Source organism: Meriones unguiculatus, chromosome 11 (genome assembly GCF_030254825.1).
Source record: "Meriones unguiculatus strain TT.TT164.6M chromosome 11, Bangor_MerUng_6.1, whole genome shotgun sequence".
Lineage (NCBI taxonomy): Eukaryota > Metazoa > Chordata > Mammalia > Rodentia > Muridae > Meriones > Meriones unguiculatus.
This window is the reverse complement of record NC_083359.1, coordinates 25,355,865-25,380,046: the sequence shown is the minus strand read 5'-3', so window position 1 is coordinate 25,380,046 and position 24,182 is coordinate 25,355,865. Positions and strand designations below refer to the sequence as shown.

The window sequence follows — 24,182 nt, the reverse complement described above, 5'->3', positions numbered from 1 at the left end:
CAGATTCCCTGGAAGCAGAGTTATGGTGGTTTTGAACCATTCCCATGTGAGTGTGGGGAACCTGTGTCTTCTGCAAGAGCACCAAGTGAGCCAGGTCTCCAGCCCCTTTACCCAGTTCTTATAACAATTTTATAAGTAGCAAAATGTTTTTTAATCGTTCTAAAAGAAAAGTGATGGGCAAACTATATGTTCAGGGTTTTGCTTGGGGTTTAAGGCCACCACCAAAATAGTCTCTTTAAAATAAGAATTTGTTGCCTGCAAGTTTGATTTGATTTCTTTCTGCTTCCCCAGTAGTGCTGAGAAAGGAAGCCTTAAGACTTCCTTTAAGACTTAAAGACTTCAATAGCCACACATGTGTCACCACCCTTTCTTTGTAAATGTTATCTTGTTTTTTATGATTACAACAGAATACACAAGACATGGGAAATTACAAAGAGCGGAGGCTTATTTGGTTTATGAGATTGGGTGGCATGGTGCCTGCAGTGGCTCAGGACAGCAGTTAGGGAGAGACCTCATTCCCAAGTCCCTTCCAAGAGCATACCCCCTAGGCTCTACTTCCTGGGGATCCACACCTCGGCAACACCACATTGCATAAATCAACCCCAAATCATAGATGTATTGATTTTTGTTGCCATGCAAAGCTTATCATATGTGATATATGCTACTATTCACTCCATATTTTCTCTGTGGTGATAGGCATGACGAAGAGGAAGAAAACTCCAAACAAGCCACCTGCCTGATATTCACTGAGGAAGAGGGTAGAGAAAGAGAGGAGGTGGCAATAAATTGCTCCATCAGTCCTTCCATTTTTCTTAGTCATATCCTTATTCTAGTTTGTGTCCTGTTGCTATGATAAAACAATGTGGTCAGTAGCATCTTGGGGAAGAGGAGGTTTATTTGGCTTACACTTCTAGATCATAATCCATCGTTGAGGGAAATCAAGGCAGGAACTATGGAAGAATGTTGCTTACAGGCTTACCTTCTGGCTCAGTAGTTCATTCTCAGCTACCTTTCTTATACTGCTCATACCCACCTGCAAAGGGATAGTGCTACTCAAAGTGGGCTGGTTCCTCATACATCAATTAGCAATCAAGAAAATACCCCAGAGACATATCCACAGGCCAATCTGATGTAGGCAGTTCCTCAGTAGAGATTCTCTCTTCCCAGCAGGCTCTAGTTTGTGTCAAGTTGGTGATAAAAACCAACCAGCGCATATCCAAATCTGTGCTAAGAATGAGTTTAATCTTTGGTCATTCTACTGATTATCTTTTTTTAAATTAGTGACAAGCTTGCACTTGCCAAGATCAATATATGCAATAATAAATGCTTTTCATTCAGGTTGAATATTAACATTACAACCAGAACAGATAAGAAAACCAAGATATCATATTTTAAGTGCTTAAGGTTACACCTTAAGTCCATGGAGGATTATATATAAACTCCGGCAGTTTAATTTTAAAACAGCGTTCTTCCCACAGAATAGTAAATGCATAATTTTAAGTTTTCCAGTGGCCAACCCCAAGTAAATAGCAACAAAAGAGATTAATAAGATTATTTTATTCAATCCAATATATCTAAAAGATTTCTGTATCAGAGGAACACAGAAATGGATATAATTCACACAAAGCTAAATCTATTCTTGCTTTATTTTTTTAAAGATTTATTTATTTATTATTTATACAGTATATAGTATTCTGCCTGCATGTGTGCCTGTAAGCCAGAAAGAGAGCACCAGATCACAGTATAGATGGTTGTGAGCCACCATGTGGTTGCTGGGAATTGAACTCAGGACCTTTAGGAAGAACAGCAAGTTCTCTTAACCTCTGAGCCATCTCTCCAGCCCCTATTCTTGCTTTATGATGTAATGATCTCATTAGTATTTATCCAGTGGAGTTAAAATTTGCATCTACTGGGGGCTGGAGAGGTGGCTCAGAGGTTAAGAGCACTGGCTGCTCTTCCAGAGGTCCTGAGTTCAAATCCCAGCAACCACATGGTGGCTCACAACCATCTATAATGAGATCTGGTGCCCTCTTCTGGTGTGCAGGTGTACATGCAGGCAGAATGCTGTATACATAATAAATAAATAAATCTTAAAAAAAAAAAAAGAAAAAAATTTGCATCTACATAAGAACCTGCACCATGGATATATTTAAAGTATTTATAGAACCCACAGGCCCCTCCCACACCACATCCAACCTCTCCACTTAGCCAGATCCTTGTACATTCTTCATAGTCTGCCTGGTCCCTACTCCATAAGCTCTTCCCAACACCCATATCATGTAGATTTTTAATCCAGCAACACAACTGCTCTGGCAAGGGATCACATCTGAAGACCTTCTAGGTTTATGGGATCACGGTGGAATGAATACACACTCTGGATTACAGTATGGTCTGCTTGTAATACAGACATGCCCTTAGTATACACCTTTAATCTCAAACAATGAAGGTAAGGTTAGTTTATAGAAGGAAGCGGCCTCAAAGTGAAGTCTAATGGAGAGGCAGACAAAGTGATGAATCAGAGAAAGCTTTGACAGAATAAGTCAGAGATAGGATACGCCCAACTCTCATGAGGAAAGGACAGGAAAGAAAGGCTACTTAAGAGCATTGCAGGAAGAGAGTTTGACAGAGACAAGTTGCAGAGAGAACACACTAGACACAGGTAAAGACAAAAGGATCCAGAACATTGGAACATATGTCCAGAGTTAGTTTGAGGCCTGGCAGAACAATTCAGTCAGAAGCCAAGAGAAGTCAGTTTGAATCAATCAACTTGGAGAGGAGTTTGGGCCAGAAACAGCTGAGTTGAACCAGCCAGCAAGAGTTCAGAAAGAGCTAGAAAGGTTTGGGAACAGCTCTCATCTTATCCCCTCATCTGAGGAAATAAAAACATTTATGACATCTTCCCCCACACTCCAAGCTCGGACCCGGAAGCATATCCCAGTCCTCTGTGTTCCCCTGACTCATTCTACCAAAACCATATGCAGCCTCTAAGCCCAATCCGACCTGCGCATCCTCTATTCTGCCCCTACCTGCTCTTTCTTTATCAGACACAGAACTGAAAAATGGTCTGCATGCCAAGATCTCATCGCAAAAAGATGGTAGCTTTATTATACAATTTGAAAGAGACTAAAATGCCCTTCAGTAGGCAATAGGCAAATAACATTGGTGCATCTGGACAATGGTCAGCTAACACCCTGACGTGAGTACTCTGTCTTCTAATACCTGTCTGAACCTTCTAGCCAAACCTTTGAACTCAAGCTAGAAATGAGGGACTGGAGAGATGGTTCTGCAGTTAAGAGCATGGGCTGCTCTTCCATATGAAATTCCCAGGACCCGCATGGTGGCTCACAACCACTTTTAACTCTAATTCCACGGGATCCAACACCATCTTCCAGTCTCTGTAGGTACCGGACATTAATGTGCATATACATACATACATGCAGACCAAACACTCATACACATAAAGTAATCAAATAAATAAATGAATAAAACCAGTAATGATATCTCAAACATAAAGGTCCTGGCATCCTAGCTCTGCTATGAAAAACTTGGTATTGTATGAAGTCCTTCTTTCTTTGATTCTGGGCCGCTGTGGCAGTTACACACACAGAGAAACACACATATGCACACATGCACACATGCGCACATGCAACACAATCACACATGTATATGCAGGTATATTTAAATATCCATGTTGTTGTACATCTGAGCCCAGAGGTTAACTTTGAGTGTCATCCTTCCTCAGTTCTGTCATGTCACTTTTTTTTTTTTTTTTGACAGGGCCTCTGGTTGGCCTGGAGCTTGCTATTTAGACAGGCCAGTTGGCCAGTGAGTCCCAGAAATCTCCCTCCCCAGCAGTGAGATTACAAGCATGGGCCACTACAAACCTGGGTTCTGGGGGTATAAATCAGGCCCCCACGCTTGGACTCTGAGCAGTTTGCCACGGAGCACATCCTCCCAGGGTGGATGTGGACACACACAGAACATGATGGGGACACCACCCTCCCAATCACTCAAGACTCGTTTCCGTGGTCTGAGTACTCTGTAGCTCCTTTAGCTGTGGTCCTTTTCAGGTACCAACAAACTGGACTTCGATGCTTTCTTCCAGTACTTGAATGAACTGAATTTCTCTGGGGGTGGGGAAGGGGAAGGCAGAGAGTAGCCTACAGGATGAGTGGTCAGCTTGTCCTGAGTCTCTACATGGCGAACATTAAATAAAATCGAGACATTTGAATATCTGAAACTATGTTTTTTCAAAGACTAAGAAATAGAGAAATACTAAAGAATCCTTTGTGTACCAAGGCATAGCTCAGCTTTTTTTTTTTCTTTAGTTCTCAAATCAGTAAAACTGACATAATAAATAATAAATAATGGCATTTATCTCACAGACTAATCTCCTGGTATGTGGTGACCACTTGGGAGACACTGTCTTTTCAATGTGTCGATTTTACAATGATTTTATAACGCAGCCCTCTCTGCCTACCACTAGTTAATAAAATGTTATAGGTTATCTCTCAGATAAGTACACGCAAGGGGAATTACACATGCACAAATGTAATGACATTCATTTTTTAAAAAAATTCTTTCAAACAAGATAATTTCTAGTAATGATACGACATTGCACAGAACCAGGAAGATTTCAGTCTCGGGAATGTTGGAGCACAGGAAGTCGCTGAAAGGGCAGAGTGTCCCAGCACGTGCTCTTTATTCTTTCTTGAAGACAATGGATTTCTGTTATTGTTCATTTCCTTCTTTGCAGACGTTGCTTAATGTCCTTTTCAGCAGTGTTCACATTTAGTCAGGTCTTGCCAAAAGCCTGCTCCCAATGTGCTCAAAGCATGCGCCAGCCCTGCGTCTGGAAATGGAGCAGTAGAGATGACTTCTAGCGAGAGGAGAGAGAGTCCAAGCATTATGCTTCTTACAAAGTCATGACTCCATGGTACATATCACACTCAAGGCTTATTTTAATGCACATGGGCCATATTTCAAATTCTCCATAGCACATGTGGCTGGTGGCTACTGTTCTGAACAGCATAGCTCTACAACATTCTACGTACTTAAGTCTACTTAATCTTCCTCCTGTTACCTTTTTCTAGCCTAAGAATTCCTCCATTGTGATTTTTTTTTTTTTTACATTTTCTCCATTTCTCCAAATTATATATATAACAACAAAATTGAAATAATTCATTGGGAGCTACAGAGAGCTGGTCCAGCAGTTAAGACTGCATACTTCAGTGGACCCACTCTTGATTCCCAGCACCCGCGTCTTGTGAATTAAAACAGCCTAACTTCATCTCCAGGAGGATCAGACACCTCTAGCCTCCACGGGCACCTGCACACACATGCACACACACTTCAAACTAATAAAAATAAATAAATATATCTCTAAAGAAATCATTCATACCATGACCCCTGGAAAAATAAATAAATTACACTACACAAAAAGATAGATTTGAGCCATCGCAAGAAGACACTGAGTTTTCTTTCTCCTTATTTTTCAAAGTATATTTTGCCTTTAATAAGTGTTAAGATTATGACGCCTAGAAGAAAACACATCTCCAAGGGTCTATGTATCATGTTAGGCAGAAGAAAATTTAAAATGTAGGTTTCCCTCGATTGCCTCTTTAATTTTTTTAAAGACTTATTTATTTATTAAGTGTACAATGTTCTGTCTGCACGTACACCTGTACATCAGAAGAGGGCACCATATCTTATCATAGATGGCTGTGAGCCACCATGTGGTTGCTGGGAATTAAACTCAGGACCCCTAGAACAGCCAGTGCTCTTACCTCTGAGCCATCTCTCCAGCCCTGATTGCCTCTTTTAAATCATGCAGAATAAAAATTGTCTTAAGACAAATTTTGAAATGAAAATCTATTTATCTTCTTTAAAAACATTCATTTTATTTTTATTGCTGTATATATGTTTGTGTAACTGTGTACAATCTCTGCACAGACCAGCTGGAGTCACAGGTAGTTGAGAGCTGCCTGCACAGGTGCTGTGAATTGAACTCAGGTCCTCTGCAAGAACAGCACATACTCTTAACCACTAAACCATCCCTCCAGCCCCACTGTTCATTAGTGCATGCAATTTCATTTCCCAATATGCAGAAATGAACTTTTTAAAATTTGTTTAATTTTATTTTATGTGCATTAGTATGAAGGTGTTGTATCCTGGGGAACTGGAGTTACAGACAGTTGTGAGCTATCGTATGGGTGCTGGGAATTGAACACAGGTCCTTTGGAAGAGCAGACAGTGCTTTTAAACACTGAGCCATCTCTCCAGCCCCCCAGAAATGAATTTTTTACTTGAAATCTCTGAACATATTACAACTGCCTGTATCAAGTTCATAACTCAGCTGCTGCTCTTCTTATTGTGGCCTTCATGAATGCCAACAACTGAAAACCCATTCTTATGTGATCTAGAGACCAGAGAAAATTAATTTTCTTTTAGGTTCATCTCTGAACACTCTCCTAAAGCTTTTAGTTCTATTGATCCCCGTTTGAGAAACTGTGTAATCAAATAACTACTCCAGGAAAGCTAAAGATGAAAAATTGCAAAAACACGTCAGGTGGTAAAAATTATTGCCATTTTCTGAATCAATACAACAGAAGGGTCCTGTTAAGCAGCAGAAGCAAAATACTATATTTCATGTAGAAATTAAATAAATGGAATCAATTTACTGATAAAACTCTTACCTACAAAACGCGTGGTAGTGAAACTCTGCCCTGAGGTCTATAGTTACAATGCACTCTGTTGTGTTTCCAAGCTCTTGCCTCATCACTTAGGTAAGAAGCAGTGAAGCCAGAAGGAAATATTGACCTTTACTTAGGAAGGCAAATTCTTACTGTGCCTCTAGGTGGGTTTGAACGAACACCTCAAGCTGCTCCGTTGTTTTCAACAGCAGTAATAAAAACATTCTAATTCTCCCACCTCAAAGTGGAATGAAATGGTAACAATTTACTCTGGACACTTTACATTTAAGTCATCGACTGTTACAAAACATTATCTTAAGAATTTCTATTCTGTCTACATTTCATTTCATGCTTGGAGTGATCACTTAATGACAAAGAAATCAAGATAGAACGTCAGAATTCTGTTGGAAGGAAGTATAAAAAACAAACAAACAACAACAAAAAAAACCTGTTGTGGTCTTCAGAAATGGACCCACCAGAGAGGCTGCATCAGCTTTAGAAGGTGTGTGTTTTCTCTTTTCGAATTGTGGGAACGAGAAACAAAGTTCAGTACCTACAAAAGGTATGTTGTGGAAAAAAAGGTTGGCATGGTCTATCCTGGCTTGTTAGGCCATGACAGGAGGGCCCCTTGTCTGGAACTTTCTCCAGGACAGATAGGTAATATTTGATCTCCAGCAGGAGACTAAAGAACAACAGAGCCTGCATCAGAAACTGCTTCTGATCCCGATCCCGATCCCAGTGGAAGAATTGAATCTGCTATAATTCAGTGCCCAAGGATCCCCTGTGACATCGCCACTGCTGACCTGAAGAAGTGCACCTTTTAACGTTCATAAAGCAAGCTCCTGATGCCTGACAGTTCCACGAGCCCCGGGAGAAGCCCTGTCTTGCCAGCATGAAGGCACTGGTGGATCAGCATAGAGATGTCCTGATGGAAGAGTCTCATCTACACAAAATTGCAGTGTGGGGTCCTTAAGCCATCCCCACCTCATCTTCCTCCTGCAAGTACCCTATAGAAGCTTTGCCAAATGCCTTTTTGGAATATGACAGGCATAAAGATTATATTTCTAAGGAGATGGAACATAAGCTCTCCCTAATCATTTTTCTCAAGTATGGATTTCATTTCCTTGACTGGTCAACATTTTTCTCAGCCAGTGGAACTCTCAACTGTGTGTGTGTATGTATGTGTTTTATAAATAAACCCCCCCCCAGGTTTTTTAAAAATACAGTTACCTCGGCCACTAATTTTATTGAAGCTCTACTTCAGGAGTCTGGAGAGATGGCTCAGAAGTTAAGAGCACTGGCTGCTCTTCCAGAGGACCTGGTTTCAATTTCCGGCACTGACATGTCAGCTTCTAACCATTAACTCCAGTCCCAGGAGATCTGATGCCCTCTTTGGGCCTCATCATTGCATACATGTGGTGCCCAGAAATACTTGCAGGAAAAGCACCCATACATATAAAATAAGTAATTTTAAAATAACTGCATTTAAATAATTTAGATGTACATCTTCATGCTCATGGTTTTGGGACTGATTACTTAAATGTGACATGTGGGGGACAGAAGCAACAAAAGTAAAATGGTAAATAGGTCTCCATCAAAAGCAAAAACGTTTGTGCATTGAAGGATGTTACCAATAAAATGGAAAAAATGACCTATAGAACGAGGGTATGGGTGACAGATCAGCATGTGACTAACAATGGTCTAAAGCCAGAGGAGGTAAAGGCTCATTACAACTGAATAGCATCCTGTGAGGTAAGCAAGGGAGATGATTAAGCCTGTCCTCAAAGAAGGTATATAAATCACCAATAAACACATAAAAGATTCTCCTATCAGATGTTATCGGGGAAATGCAAACATAAATGTCAGGAAGACTGCCTCATGTGGTGACGTAACAGGCTATCACATTCATCATATTTTAGATAATGGAACACAGCAGCAAATATTGGCAAGGGCCTGAACAAACAGAGCCCCATTGGTGAAAATGTTAAACGATGCAGTCATTATGGAAAATAGTTTCTTCAAAGTGCTGAAGACAGAGCTTCCATGCGACTCAGCAATTCTACTCCTAAGGCTGTACCTAAGAGGACTGAAAGCATCTTCTAGCAAAACATATGCATGATGCTTAAAAATGTTATTTCAACAGGCAAAAAGTTGAAACAGTCAGATGTGGTGGCACATACCTGTAATACCAGCCCTTGAGAGGCAGAGGCAAGCAGATCTCAGTGAGTTTGAGTCCAGCCTGGACTACAGAGTATTATTTTTAAAAACTAAAATCCCAGTCTTCCGATTTTACCAATAAAGACTCAGGAGCCAGATGCTGGGGTGAAAACTGTTAGCTCAGAGAGGTAGAGAAAGCACCCAGCTTACCTTCTTATTCCACCTGTATCCCAGAAGGAAAAAAAATTCCTTTTTCCTTCTCCACACTGTCTTAAATACCTTTTAACTCATGTGGCTTCTTTCTCTGTTTTCTTATGTCAACTGCTTGCTTGCTCTACCTCTTGACCTATGGTTGACTTTATTTTGCTGTTGGATTAAAGGTGTGAGCTATTGCTGAGCCACAGCACAGGTACTTGCTTACAGTAAACAAAAAGCTCTTGGTTAAAGGTATGTGCTAGGGCTGAGTCACACCAGAACAAGAAACAGGTTTTTCCAGGTCACGATCTTGGGGTTCACAATGTGAACAAATATCCTGCAAAACCAGAGCGAGCTCCAGGACATCCAGGGCTACTCAGAGAAACCCTGTCTCAAAAAAAAAAAAAAAAAAATTGAAACAAGTTAAATGTCCATGCACGGAGAACTGTGGAAGAAAAATATGTGGAGGATGTGTACAATACAGTGTTACTCAGCCATGAGTGGAGAGAATTATGAGACTTAATACATACAACACCGTGAATCTTGAAGACATAAAAGACACATAATGAGAGTTTTTCAGTGCAACAGGACCTTTCATCACCCTGTTGTACATGGCCCTTGGAGCTAAAAAGCGAAGGCTTATGGTCATGGAAGACTGACTAGGTACAGGCAGACTTTTTAATCTATTTTAATGGGGTTCTTATATCTCTACCTCCCCTCCAACTCTTAACCACTCTAATACCTTCTAACTCCCCCCCGTCCAAACTAGGTAGGAGAAAAAGAAGGTTAGAGGGGAAAAGGACTGCATACGTCCCTTTACTACTTCCTACTGTTTAGGGATGTAGTTCCTTGGGGCAAGTCCAATCTTCATAGTCAGGGTATCCAGCAGTCCAGCAAACCAGAAACAGCAAACACAGCAGCAGCGGTAGGCAGCAGCAGGAAGAGAAGCAGCTGCCCCGGGCCCTCTCAGGGTTTTGGCATTTATTCCATCTCAAAGTCCCCAGAGTTAAATTAAAATATCTGCAGCTTGCACAAATCACACCTCTGCTAGAGCACAAGACAATCACAGTTAACAACTGTGAACAAACTGAAGCAGCCCCATGTCCTATACCTGAGATGAAAACAAAAACCATGTTTATGTAACAACTGAGTTTTTAAAGAAACCAAAACTTCCACTACAACCAGGGAAAGTGGCTTGAAAGTTCCTGGTCTCACACCAAAGTTTAATGATGCGGACTCTCGTGGGAGTATGCAAAGCAGAACCAGATTTTCTGAATTATTACAGAAGGTGAAAAATTGTGGGGAAGTGAGAAAATTCCTGAGAGAAGGGGCAGGGAGTAAGAAGCTGTAGGCTTCTCTTTGTCTACAAGCTTTGCAGCTCAACAGCAGAACTGAAAAGTGAGGTAACCGCTATTGAGATTGGCTAATCTTTTAGGCTGTGGTAGTTGGAGGCAATAAATGGCATACATGCTCTGTGCCCAATCAGGGTGATGGTCATGCACTGCTCATGTGATGCCCACCAAGTCAGGAGTGGTGGAAGCACCCCTTCTCCCATCTCTGACTCTGGCTTTGTGAGTGTTGACCTGGACTATCACCTGGCATTAGTTAGTGTGTATATCAAGTGCTGTTAATTATACCGAGTTCTGTGAGTTCTCACACTTACAGGGTACACTTGCAGCTTTACCATGACAGAGCTATCTATCATAGCCACCAAGATATAGCTGGTGACTTCCTTGGTTGCTGCATAATTAGTTTCTCGCCTACAGAGTGGTCTGGGGTGGCCTCCTCAGTGGAGGAAGCTTTGTAGGAGCCTTCCAATTAAGTCTATTACAGTTAGCTGCCTTAGAAGCAAGGGTACATGAAAGGTCAGTAGTGCCTTGTATATGTATCCTTGCATAGGACTTCCAGGAGTAGAGATGCCAGCCGCCTATCACTGGCCCAGCACATTGTTCCTCCTCTTATCTCTCTGCTGTGGCCACTTCAGGCCAGCTACAGCCTCTTATCCATTTTCCTCAGTGCTTCTGATGCTACCATTTTAACCCTCAATCTTCCTTTTTAGCCTCAACCTTGGTTTAACCTGCAGTGTTTGTGAGCGAGGGAGGAGTTTTTACTGTTAATGCTCACAGAGAGTGGGTGCCTGCCACCACATCCTGTGGGGGCCCATTTACATGCCATGGTTAAGGTAGACAAGTGACTAGACACAAATAGTTGTCATTAGGTGAGGCAGGAATGGAGAGCAACTAGTTACAGTGCGTGGAGTTTGTTTGTTTGTTTGTCTGTCCTCCCCAGGGGCCAATGTTAGAAGAATTTCAAGCCTGCTTAAGAATTTGGCAAAATTGGAGTTTTTAAAAAGGCAACACAGGAGGTTTAACCAACACCCCCAAGATCAAAAGAATAGTGTTTACAGTTCAAAAGATACAGACATATTGATATACAAATTAGGGGGAAAGACGTTTCTTCCCATGTCCCACTGCTCTGGGTAGAGCCGCAACTAAACTGCACTCACTGGGGACAAAATACAAGTGGTAGGAAAGGGTGGGGCCAGACTACATAGCTTTCTGCCTTTTGCTACTTGTTAAATTCCTTTGCCATTTCTACACGTGCACCTTTCTCGTTTAGTATGCCACGCACGTATTATGAAGAAGGCGGCTCTACATTTTCTGAAAGTGGTGGTGTGGTGGCGGTGCTCGTGGTGCTGGTGCTAATGGTGCAGCTGGTGCTGATAGTGGTGGTGGATTCTCAGGAAAACCAGTTTCCGGGGGTCAAGTTAGAAAGGCTGATCTTTCCCCACCGTCTGTCCTGGCCTCAGAGCTCCGTCCAAAGGCTTGATCCCTAATGCCACCATCCTGGTGGCCAAACTCTAGCGCTGTCCCCAAGACCAGATTGGCACCTGGGCTCTCAGTGATCTACGTGAACCTTTTGAGGGAATTGCCTTGGCAGTAGTCAACTCCCAGCTCCCTCCAGAAGTCAACATTATTCATGGGAAAGCGGAGCCAGGCCCTCCCTCGATTTCAGAGGCTGCACCAAGAAGTTCCAGCAGCAATCAGTTGTCTAAGAGCTACCCAAAAGACCACCAAGACCCTGGAGGTCCCAGTGCAGTTATGTCTCATCACTCGCAGGCATGCCTCCAGGCCCCTCTGATGCTAGTGAAACAAAAAAACAAAACAAAACAACAACAACAAAAAAAAGGCCCTGGGGAGAGGGAGCCCACAGAGACCAGAACAGGAAGCCAGGCTGTCTTTTCTCAGCTTAGAAAGTCTGATGACTTTATCACAGTGAAGGAGCTTAGAGGGAGAAGTTGCAGGGCTGTTCAGTGCCCTGAAACAGAACGTCACTAACCTGAGCTCTCCAAGAATAAGCTGCTTTTGAGTTGACAAAAAAAAAAAAAAAAAAAGGTCTGAAATCAGAGTAGCGGTGGTTGTATGACATTGGGAACATACCTAAAGGCACCGGTTTAAATACTCTTTAAAAGAAAGCGATTGATTTCTGTTTTGTGGACTTCGCCTCAATAAAACTTCCATTTTATTAGTCTTCTAGGCAATCTTCCCAGTCTGCCAACTAAGTGGAATCCTGATTACCGATCTGTTATTCAGGAACAGAAGCCTAACCTCAGAGTCCCTGGCAGGTTTAACCTCTGCCCCTGCTTATTCTCTTCCTTCCCTTTGACTTCTTGTGAACGCACACTTGTATTTCATGAAGACAGCCTCTCTCCCTGGCCACCTTTCATTACCACTGTGCAGTTGCCTCATTTGTTGATTTTGGAGCTATTTCTGTGGCAACTTCTTGCATTTGGATTTCTCCTGTCTTTTCTAGCAAGCAGGTCTCTCCTTTTCTGTCACTCTCAGCACAACTGGCTCAGATTTCTCTTAAATCTATCTTGTAAACTACACGCAAACAATGGCTTCCCAGGAAGGAAAGGTTAGTCCTCCCCAGCGGACAAACTCTCTAATAAATTATCCAAGTCCAAGTGTTCATCCCTTGACACATACAAGGAACACTAAATAGACTTAGCAGATTGGTTATATGTGTGTTTATGTGTACACATGGAGCTGTAATAATTAAGGAAGAGGCCATGAATTTGAGAGGATGTGAAGAGGGCACGGAAGGTGTTGGAGAAGCAAGATGAAGTTGTAAAAATGATATAAATACGTATGTACACATGAAATTATAAAAAAATAAATTTAAAAAATCTGTCATTTAACCCCAGGATAAAAAAAAATAGGATATTTTCAGATTATTGTTAATAACCACCTATTTTCTTACATTTAAGATTACATGAGTTCAGGCTACCTTCCTAAAAGAAGATTGAACTGGGGGGTGAGGGAGTGGTAAGAGATGACTCAGAGGTTAAAAGTGATTGCTGTGCAAGCATGAGGGCCTGAGTTCAGACCCTTAACTGCCAGGTAAAAAGCTGAGTGTGTAATCTCATGTTTGAAACAGCACTGGGAACCAGCCTGACTGAAAAAGGTTCAGTCAGCAGAATAGATCAGGACATTCAACATCTTTCAATGACCTCCATGGCCCACACCCATGTGCACACTGGAACACACACACACACACACACACACACACACTAGAATCGTCTGATTATATCTGGATGAGGTTTATCAAAACATTAATATGTTGTTCTTTCTTTCCTTCCAGGAAGGCAGGAACTAAAAAGTCCAGGCTTTTGTGTATTGGAGATAACCAGATGCCTCAGTATGATGGAATATTCTATTGTGTCCACAGCTCTTAGTGGTATCTGCTCTAAAGTCCAGGAAGCATGTCCTACTCGGTCCTCTCATGCTTCACACATCAGACGAGTGCCCTTTACTCAGGATACCTCAAGGCAAGTCCTTAATTACGACCTCCAGGGAAGCCTGGCTCTTTCCTTCAAAGACTCATTATGGTTTGTAATCACATGGCTGCCTTTACCCAGAGGTAGCCATTATCCCTAACTTGGTGTTAGGTCAGCCCTTGTTTTCTCTGGCTCCGACCACATGTGTCCTAGTTCCAAATTGTATAGAATTTGGTTTTGTCTTAAAAATAAAAATAATTAAAAAAAAAAACTACAGTTAAATCATGTAAGGTATGACTTTCTGTGGTTTTCCCTTCATAACCTGGGGTTTATCTACTTGTCTGTGAAGTTGTGTTATTCTTCTCCAAGTTATAAAATTCTGGGATACAGAGCGGTCACAATTTTAGGATCTACTTTAATGAGAACACAAATTTCATTTGTGTCATTTTTCTGGTCCCGTTTTGAACGGTTGTGGGTTATGACATAATGGGTTTCTTACAAGTATCTGGGGCTGAACATGAGAAAAACCCACTTATTTTAGAACGAAGTTGCTTGCTGCATGCTGCACACCTACTTGACCTTGCTGACTGGTTTAGTTCTTTCCTGCTGTTTGATAATAGCCCCAGACTGAGTACCTGATGAGCAACAGAGGCCTGTCTGTCTCACACCCGTGGGCTGGAAAGTCTAATGCGAGGGTCTTGGGGCTGTGCCACGTCCAAAAGAGCACAAATAGCACTCACAGGACTGAGAAAGGCCAAACATGTCTACTTACTATAACTACGCAGGGAGTAAGTGGGCGCCCAGGGGATGGGGGTGGGTGTTAGGTGAGGCGGGCGTGAGGAGAGAAATGGGACACTCAGGCTGCTTCAGCGGTCCTGATGATCTCTCCTCAGGGGCCGTGTGACACGTGTCTCACCTTTCTTCTCAATTCCAGGTAGTCTGGGACATTGCTGCCAGAGCCATCTTTCTGAGTTCCAACCCTAATGATGTCATGCTGGTGAGCTCATGCCCTCTGGCTCCCTTTAAGTGTTGGGGTTCCTAGGAATCTGTGCTAGGTGTTCTTTGTACCGCAGGAAATCACGGGATTGATTGCACCCAATCCCATGAGTCTCATCTTCCACTTAAGTGATGATGACTCACAACTTTGTGTCTTTTCTAAACTCCAGACCCGTATATTTATAGCTACCGATCAGACAGCTCTGCTGCCATGTTCCATGGTGGTGCAGGCAGCAAACCTAACACTTTACCCATCACCTGCCCAACTCTACTCCCAGCAGCTCCTCTTGCATTCTACTTCGTTGTCTGCAGCCAATAGTTAGAAATCACCCATTGATATTATTTTCCCCTGTTCCCTTCACAATATAATGAGTTACATTAGGTTTTATCAATACTATTCACTTCCATTTCTTAAAGATATATTTTTAAAGACTTGGTTACAAAATAAAATTGTGTAAAAGAAACTATGAAAGAATACATATCAGCAGAAAATTTTAAAATGTTTTATTTCTATAAAAATTATATGTGTATATGTGTATGAGGGTGTGCACATGAGAATTCTAGACCATTGCAAGAATAGTATACCACACTCTTAACTGCTGAGCCATCTCTTCAGCCCCTAAGGATATTTTTGCAATTCATATGTATGTGTATTATAAATGCATAGGAAAAATCTGAAAGTAAATCAATATACAATAATAGAATTTCTGGTAATTTACATTTTTTTGTTCATCCATATATTCTTAAAGATTTATTTTATCTTAAAGTTCTTTTTATGTGTCTATATGTGTGGGTATGTGCCGCATGTGTGCCCATGAGGGCCAGATCTCTTATGGCTAGAGTTACAGGTGGCTATGAGCTGCACTTACTCTTAAGCTCTGAGTCATCTCAGGTTTAAAATTTACCTGTTCTTGTTTCCCACTCTTCTTAATCCCCTCAGAAAGGCTGTCTGTTTGGTTTCACGGAGGAGAAGGAGGAGGAAGAGGAAGGTAAAGAGGAAGAAGAGAAGGAAGACAAGAGTAGGTGAAGAGAGAACAGAAGAGGAGGAAAGGAAAATCAAGTTAATTTTTTTAAAAGCATTAGAATACTTCTTTAAAAAGATGAAAGAATTTAGAAAACAAAGGATCAGTGAATATTCGAAAGGAAACGGTTTTGAGGAGGCACAGTTGTGATAACAGATTCCAAAGCAATCTGCTGTATAAGAGGACTGCGGGAGAGAGAAGAGGTCAATAGCAGAGTATTTTTGAACCTCTCAGATGACTCCAGCTTATGTCAAGTTGAATAAAACTAGCCAGCCCACGGTTCTAGGGTGAACTGAGTGAGTCCACTGTGGGGATGGCATGGCAGCAGGACAGAAAGCTTGGAGAAAGCAGAGATATAAACCCTCAAACTCTGCCCATACATGTACTTCCTCCAGGAAATATGCTTCCTCCAGGAAATTTCATCACCTCAATGATAATCTGAATTAAGACAGAGCCTACAACTCTTACCATCTCCATTACTTTCTCGTCCACAGCCTTCAGGAAAGGCATATGGTGGTATGCCTGTCCACCTGTAGACTTGCTAGCAATCTAATCATTTTCATTGTTTCATATACTCTGTAGATAATGCATCCTTCATTTGCCTGTACCAGGACAGACCTCTTCTCCTGCATACTTCTTTTATATGTCATTTAAAAATATGAACACCTCCAGTCCTCCTTCTGCCCATTGAAGCAAGAGTCCAAAGTCAAATGACTGGTTTCTGATCGCTGTATCTTGTCTAGTTTAATGTTTTCCCTATTCACTCACTTTACTTGGTTGAGCTCTTTAAGATTCTGCTGAAATATTGCCTCTCTATGGGAAGTTGTCTCTCCTTTCCCAAAGCAGAGTCTAGAAGTCCTGCAATGGTCACATTGCACTCTATATATTCTGTGTATGACTTTCACTCCCGTGTTTAAAGTGGCCCTTCTCATTTTCATACCGCAAGATCTCCGGAAACATAACTGGTCTATGACCTATGGTGGAATTACATACCATAAACCGCAATGAAGTTTAAAACAGTATCTCCAAAATGTGTTTAACACATTTAACCTACTGAACATCCTGGGTTAGCCACAGACTCTCATCAAATGTTGCACCCGTTGGAAGTGGCAGCTCAGTGTCACAAATGAAGACCTCAGCATATATCACTAGTCTAGAAGAGAACTGAAGTTCAGAAACTAAAATTCTATTTCTGTTGAATGTGTGCCAAGCTGCACCGTTCACGAAGACCCGCTATCTTAAGTCACAGAACATCTGTATTTGTCCTGACAGTAGGAGCTGATGACGTGAGTTGTGTCGTGTGGAGCATACACTCTAAATTCTATCAAACACTTAGTAGCATGAGTGGATTTAGTGCATGCTTTTAGTGGCTTACCAAGTCTTTGCTGGAGTCCTCCCGTGAACTTTCTACACGTTTGGTAATGTCGCATCCATCTCCACACTGAGACCAACATCCTGCAACATTCCTAGGGACAGAAGATATTTCTGAGGGCTAAATAACACCCTTCTACAAAGCTCCTGTTTCATCAAGATAGTGACAGAATTTGGCTGGGCATGGTGATGCACGCCTTTAATCCCAGTACTGGGAGGAAGAGGCAGGTGGATCTCTGTGAGTTCAAGGCCAGCCTAGTCTACTAAGCAAGTCCAGGACAGCCAGGGCTCCGTTACACAGAGAAACCCTGTCTCAGAAAACCAAACCAAAACAAACCAAAACAAAACAAAACAAAACAAAACAAAAAAAGATAGTGACAGGATCAATTCCATTCATGTATCTTCACCCGTAAACAGTGACAGAATTCAGAAGTCTGAACGAAAATGATACGGGAGAAAATGAAAGGCACTTGAAGAGTCCCTGACAGCTGAAGCTGGGACATCTGAAACGCGTATGACAGGGAATCAGGTTGAGATGTTCTCTCTGTGATCACTGGAGGAGTGCTGTAACCCGCCTCCGTTCCCAGGAAGAAAGGCAGACCTTTCCTCTATGGCTGTTGTCACCGTTTTTGAAGCGCCATCGAGTCTCACAGACACCTTCTTCCCAGGGCTTTTCACAGTTGTCCCTCTCTGCTCGTGTTAATTTTAATAGTCTGTGAGTGTTCCATCATACAGAGCTCCGTGCAGGGTTTCTTTAAATAGGATTTGCATGTTGAAATTTCAAAAAGAGCTGGAAGTACTGATGTGCTGGTAAATGTTCTGAAACCTTCTGTCTGGGGAAAGATTTATTTATCCATTTTTATTTCAGTCTTTGACTTTTCATATGTGTATATACTGAGGTGGGAAATTTGTACCCTCTTACCCCCACTGAAATCCTTTTTCTTAACAACAATGTTCCTTTTACTTTTGATATGTTTTTCTCATTTACTATAAACCCTTGCTGAGAGCCGGAGCCTCGTGAGCCTATCCTGTATGTGTGTTGAATCAGTGATGGGGCTAATCATATGAAGAGGTTTTCTGTTTTAGTTTCTTGTTGTTTGCTTTTTTACAGGTAATGATAGCTGCTGTGAGTTTATGAGTACAGAGCACAATGGCTTTAGAACCTCTGGCTCTTATATTCTTTCCACCCCTTCTTCCACTGTGTTCCCTGAGCTGGGGGGGAGGGGCAGATGAGATGCCATAATGTCTAGTTAGGGCCTGACTCCACAGTTGCTCACTCTCTGCATTTTGACCAGTTATGAGTCCCTATATTAACTGCCACCTGCTGAAAAAGGAAGTTTCTCTGATGAAACTGTATACAGTGTCCCCTCTAGGCAGACTACGTGGGAACCAGACATTCTAAGTAAACTCCTTTTGCAGGAGTTTACGTAGAATCCTTTAAATGTGGTACAGGTCTCAGTGGCAGCTTTCATCCTTACAAGTCTAGCAAGCCCTTAATCACCGGTTCTCCTGTTTCTCCTGTACCTTTTCCCCCTGTCCCCTCAGTCTTTTCTCTTCCGCCATCCCCAATGAACATATCTAGTTTTACTAAGGTCCCTGGAGCTCCAGGGCTCCTGGAGAGGCCACCACCACTTCCCTCACCCCTGATCTATATCCCCATTACTGGAGGACAGCCCTGCCAGCACCAGTAGTGGCAAGTCTTACCAAGCAATCTGCTGACTTTTTCCTTCCCAGGAAGTATCCACCAGGGGAGGGGGTCAAGCCGTTCAAGTACATGCATCTTTCTCCATGGATGATTTAGCCCTGTACAGTCCATAGCCAGGCTGACATTCAGCAGTATGGACAGAGTTCCTAATCTTTCCTTTTCTTTTGAATAGAGCCAGGAGAGTGTTCACAGGATTCTATTCACTTACTATCCTCAAGAAGAAAAGCACCGTTATCAGCACCAAGGCCTTTGCCAAAAGTTAGGCAGCTTGACAGTGTAATCAACATCCCCAGCTGCTGGGCCCCACCTAGCAACCTGCCTGTAATTATCAAAGAAGTGGACCAGGGAGACCACATGATAAGCTGTGTCTTAGAAGGAATGAAAAAGTGTGCTGGACTGTGTGTAAACTTTGAGAAGGCTGAATACACCAGGGTCTGAGGAAAACCTAACATTATTTCAGAGAATGTGTGATAGTCCATTTACGAACTGCCTAGGAGATTAAAGCACACCTCTGGGTGTGACTGTGAGGGCATCTTTACAGACATTTAAGTCATGAGGACACTGCTGTAATGAGTTGGTTAATCCACTGATGGATTCATTATTATGATAGTATTATTTCAAGATGGTCCAAGGCAGAAGGTGGACTTTGGAGAGGGGCATGTCTCTCATGGCTATAACCTTCATTGATCTCTTGTTGTATCACTCCCTGCCTTCTGTTTCCTGCTTCACAGTGACATGAACCACTGTGTTCTGTCATAACTCCCCACCCGGCATAGTGATACCTCTGAGATGGTGTGCCAAAAGAGGCAACTCCTTCCTTTAAGCTGTCCTCAGGTATTTTGGCTAACAGAGAGTGTTCTAACATCAGCCCTGATTCTCCTGGTAGGTGGGTTGTCCTGGGAATCTATTTTGGTATCCCACAGTCAACCGCCGAGAGCAGAAGAAAACTGCAAAACTTAGCCCCAGATTCTTAGACTCCCATGAATAGCTACTAGACACTGGGGTTGAGGTTGTTTAATTATTGGGGCAGGGCAAAGGAAAAAAGGAAAAGGGTCCAATATAACCAGCATACATAGACACCGAGATGTAAACCTCAGTCTTGATTTAGTGATTAGAATATACTACATAGTCAAATGTTAATTAAATGCCTCAATCTCTATTCCAAAAGCAGGAGTTCGAAGGGCTACACAGTGAGACCTTGTCTCAAAAGGGAAAACAAAAACCCAAGTTATTTCTGTCTATGAAGGCCCATGGCTGGCTTCTGCTCTCTCCACCTAAGGATCTTCCTTATGCACATCAGTTTCTGTATCAGACCCCGCCCCGGTGAAAGGCAGCAGATTTGGTGGCTTTCACATTCTCTGAATCCAGCAGGCAGACAGCCTTCACTCCTTATTTCTTGGTTGACATCATTGTTTTAATAGCAATTGACTGAAAAAGATTACGTAGATAGACAACTTGGTAAAAAGAGCCCATAATGTCATGGAATCTCTCACTGCTTCGTGAACCTGTTTCCATGCACTGATGGAGAGGGCAGCCCCACCCCCACCCCCCGCCCAGGTTGTCTCTGCACTGTAGAGCATGCAACACACAGGAGACATTTCATAGAACTGGAGTGTTCTTGGCAGCTCAATGGGTGGGGTTTTTTTCTTTTCTTTTTTTTTTTTTAACAAGTAATCAACCGTGGCAAGAAGTGGGTGGCTCTCTTTGGATTGTCTGATGACTCGTAACACTAGTAGCTATGCTGTAGGAGGATTCATCTGTCTCAAATAGCCACATGTCACTCAGATTTTTGCCTCCAGTTTCTTACTGTTAGGTCCCTCTGCCAGCTTATTTACCTCCTTTGTACAGGGCCCCAGGCACCAGGTGCTCTTTCCTGTGTGTTCTTGCTCCCATCTTAAAACAGAATACTCAAGAAGGCGTGTCAAATGGCTTGGGACTCATAACTCCATATAACAGAAAGTATCACTAAATTGTCATAAGCAAACAAGGTACTTCATTGGCAAATTCAATAGAACAGGGTATAGGCATGTTAGACGGGCTTAGCTACATCTCCTATCCTGAGACTTGGTCTTGGTTATTTCTAGGTCTCAGCATTTGAAGCAATACTGACTTACAATTATTTCGTGTGGGTGGTTTTGTTGCTGCAGCACTTTTAATTTTTTAAATTATTTGTGTGTCCGTGTGTGTGTGCATGTATGCCTGCATCTCTGTGGGTATGTGTACGTACGTGCAGGTGATCTCAGGGGCCACAGGTACCAAACTCAGGTCATCTACAAGAGCATATGTGCTTTTAACCACTGAGCCGTCTCTCTGATTCTCTGTTGGGGTACTTTTATTTGAGGTAGGGTTTCATGAAGTTCAGCCTGAATTAAAACTTGCTTTTATAGCTGAGTATGATTTTGAACTCCTAACCCTCCTGCTTCTGCTTTCCAGGTAGCGGGCTTGCAAGCATGCATTGCCTTGGCTAGCTTTTTAGAATTTTACTTTACAAGGGCATAAAAGCAATAGTAATCATGCCCCTAAAATTTAACTTTTTTTTTTTTTTTTTTGAGACAGGGTCTCTCTATGTAGTTCTGCCTGTCCTGGAACTCGCTATGTAAACCAGATCAGCCTCAAACTCAAAGAGATTCTCCTGGCTCTGCCTTCTGGATCCTGGGGTTAAAGCTGTGTACCACCATGCCCACGTAGTTTTTAACTTCATTTTTTTTTTTTAATGGGCTACTGGTATGTTATACAGAACTTTCAGAGAGCGGGGCAGCCACACAGCCCTGCCATCTCTTGAGTGAACCACACACACACTGCAGTGTACTGCGTTGCTAAGCTACGATGATTAGCAGGTCCAGTGTATGGAGTGAGCCTTTGATTGCAGTATTTTTTTTTTTTTAGACAGGGTTTCTCTGTGTAGCCTTGGACTCACTTTGTAGACCAGGCAGGCCTTGAACTCACAGAGATCAGCCGTCCTCTGCTTCTCTGCATTGCTGGGATTACAGGCTTGGGCCACCACACCCAGCCAGCTGTAGTATTTTCAGTTCAGAGTTTATCAGTACACAACCCCGTGGTAAAGTGAGGAACATTTGCATAGACTTCCTTTCTCAAGTTCAACAGGAAGTGTTTCCTCCCGACAGTTCACTCAAAAGCTCCAGTGTTTATTAACTTCATTCTGATTATCCTTCTGGGTCATAGATCCTTCCTTGAATTACTCATTATTAACTAAGATAAATGTTCTCTCAATTCTTCCATCCCTGGCAAATGGCCAGCAGAGCACGTAGCTAGTCTAGTTCAAGGTAGTACTGGAATAAGAGGAAGACGAAGAAGAACAGCAGGGAGGCAGCAGAGTAAAGCTGGATAATTAAGCAGAGAACTCAAACCTGGAGAAGGCAAAATTTCCCCGCTCTCATTTCTTTGAAAGTACTATGTTAAATGAAATAAGCCAGACCTGTGCCCCATCAAACACCTCCCCCTTTATATGGCGTATGATACTACTACTGTGAAAGGCAGGGGACAGGTAAAGACAGGTGATTCCTGATGGATCAGAGCTAAGGGCTTAGAGTGACTCTTAATGATACGCCTCCCTGAGGTTATGATGAAATGTTCTAAAACTGATTGTAGTAACGGTTATAGAACTAAGAATAATTAAAAAAGAAAACACTGAATGGGGACATTTAGGTAGAGTCAATGGTATGTGAACTTAGCTGTGAAATGTATTTTAAAAAAAGGACATAATATCCTGTCTTAGTCAGTGTCCTGTTGCTATGAAGAGATACTGTGACCACGGCAGCTCTTTGACAGGGAAACATTTAGTTGGGGGCTCGCTTACCGTCTCAGAGGTTCAGTCCATTATCATCATGGTGGGAAGATCCTGGAGCAGCAGCTAAGAGTTCTACATCCTGATCCTCAGGCAAAGAGGAAATACTGGACCTAGCATGGGCTTTTGAAACCTCAAAGCACAACCTCAGTGACACACAGGCCTTACCTGTTAACCCTTTCACATAGTGTAACTCCCTGGTGACCAAGGATTCAAATCTATGAGCCTATGGGGATGTTGGGGGTTTTTCTCATTCAAACCACCACACGCCCCTTAATGGACTATGTTGCCTAATGCCAGGATCATTTTCTTCACAGAACTAACTTTCAGGATGAAACCATGAAGAGAGTTAGGTGGAGTGGGATTCTTGTAGACTCTTAGGCATGTGGTTATTGAGTGTGTGTGTTGTATGTGGTATATGTGTGTTGCATACATGTGAGTGTGCTTGTCTGTGCATATTGGGAGCAAGCATGAGGAAACAAAGGAGGTTTTCAGTTCTCTTCTATCTCTCTGTCGTATTGTTCTGAGTGTCTCATTTGATCAGAAGCTAGCCTGTCTAGGCAGGGTGATCAGCAGGCTCTTGGGATTCACTTTTGTCTTCCACTCAGTTTTAGGGTATAAGCATTCATGTTCAGCTATGGCTGGCTTTTTATACAGGTGCTGGAGAATTCTAATTCAGAGCCTCTTGCTTGCAGAACAAACCTCTTACCCACTGAACTAGCTCCCTAGCTCCCTTAAATTCTCAGTGTTGACTGTCCAAAAATTTTAACTGGATAAAAAGGATTTCTTTTCATACAAGTCTTTGACTTGCTTGGTTAGGTTCACACCAAGGTTAGAAAGGATTTCTAAATAGTCAGAAAAAGATACCATAATAATAACAACAACACGTGGAAATTCTCCTTCCCGTTAAATTCTCAACTTTGGCTACCAAAGGTCTTTGGAGGTTGGTTTAATCATGTGAAAATTGTGCTATGAGATCTGAACTCTGGAATGAGAAGGCAGTGCCTAACTGTCCATTAGCTACATGCACATCTACCACAGAAGCCTATCTCTGTCTGGTTATTAGCAGTAGCTGGCTCTGTAAGGAATTTGGGCTAGTCTTTTAGAATGGCTAGAATTGCAACAAATATGCATGGTTCAGGACATCACACTGACTCTCTCCTGGCAACTGGATGCATTTATAAAGAAAGGAACACATCTTTAGAACTCTTCTGCTCTGGCATTCCCCAGTCATAATCCATCACTTCTTTCCTTTTAGCTCCCAGGCTGGTTCCTTTTATGACCAACTTGTGGCATTTGGGCATTTCCTTAAGTCTGTTCCAGTAAATGCAGTTCCTGGTTTTTCCCTGCTTTGGGTGGCTGAGTGTCTCTTTCCAGGAAGTATTTACATTGTGACCCTTCACTTTTATTTGAACGACCCTTTCTCCAATCCCAGCTGGGTTCTTTTTTTCCTCCTTAG

At 42.3% G+C, this 24,182-nt stretch overlaps 1 long non-coding RNA gene across 2 annotated transcripts; it reads right to left on the bottom strand.

Annotated features, from left to right (window-relative positions):
- Positions 1–4,473: 4,473 nt before the first annotated feature.
- Positions 4,474–22,809, bottom strand: LOC132646471 (uncharacterized). 2 transcript variants are annotated; one of them, XR_009584763.1, is made up of 3 exons: positions 22,736–22,809; positions 17,218–17,308; positions 4,474–4,879 (listed from the first exon to the last, which is right to left on the bottom strand). It is a non-coding gene; the product is annotated as an uncharacterized LOC132646471 (long non-coding RNA). The 2 variants fall into 2 exon arrangements; XR_009584764.1 differs by lacking the exon at positions 22,736–22,809 and adding an exon at positions 18,918–19,098.
- Positions 22,810–24,182: the final 1,373 nt, after the last annotated feature.